Source organism: Melospiza melodia, unplaced genomic scaffold (genome assembly GCF_035770615.1).
Source record: "Melospiza melodia melodia isolate bMelMel2 unplaced genomic scaffold, bMelMel2.pri scaffold_48, whole genome shotgun sequence".
NCBI lineage: Eukaryota > Metazoa > Chordata > Aves > Passeriformes > Passerellidae > Melospiza > Melospiza melodia.
Window position 1 is genome coordinate 3515450 of NW_026948796.1, and position 797 is coordinate 3516246.

The window sequence follows — 797 nt, forward strand, 5'->3', positions numbered from 1 at the left end:
AGGCCACACAGTAAAAATAATTCCAACTTCATAAGTGATTTATTATATAATTACCTTCCTTATGTAATTCGACCAGTAAGAGCAGGCCCAGGCCATTGGAGACTCAGGCTGCTATTGGCTGGTTAGCTGAGTAGTAACTGGCTCAGCCAATGAGGATTACCTTCATGGGCCTTCTTATCTATATAAGGAAGTTAGATCTCAATAAAGCTGCCTGTTGCTGCATGAACATGTACAGTCTAGTCACCTGTCTCCACGGGCAGAAGTTACTCCACTCTCAGGCATGCAGAGTGCTGCCAAAACCTGGCACCACTGAGCACCAGGACAGCCTCGCTGGTGCCAGGAAAGCTCAGCAGCACCCTTCTCTCCCAGCAGCATAACACTGCCACAGGCACTGAGCAGCCACGAGCAGCTGACTGCTGCTGGGAGACAAAAACCCCAGAACTGGAGGGTTTACAGTGCAGAAAAAACGTGGAGGCACTTTTCTGATGATGCCTACTCTCATCAAGGCTTCATCCAGCAAGAGGAATAGATAAGCTAAACTTATTTCTGGATAAACCACGTTATTTCCACCCTGAGGACCTGAGGCTAGCACAGGAGCCAGCAGAGGCCTTTTAGACAGCAAAATATTTTTGCCCATTTTCCCAGGCTGGCTCACGGTCACACCTCACCCATGTGGCTCCAGAGCTCTTGCTGTGTCCCACGGGCAGGTTATCCCTTCACATCTGCTCTCGCAGGCTCCAGTGCCCTCCCGGAGCGCCTCCCCGGCTGTCCCAGCACAGCTCAGCTCGGGGTTCCAC

General features: G+C 51.3%; 1 pseudogene; it reads right to left on the reverse strand.

The window, feature by feature from the left end:
• Positions 1-243: 243 nt before the first annotated feature.
• On the reverse strand, positions 244-424 carry LOC134413739 (small nucleolar RNA SNORA74; annotated as a pseudogene).
• Between the last annotated feature and the right edge of the window lie 373 nt (positions 425-797).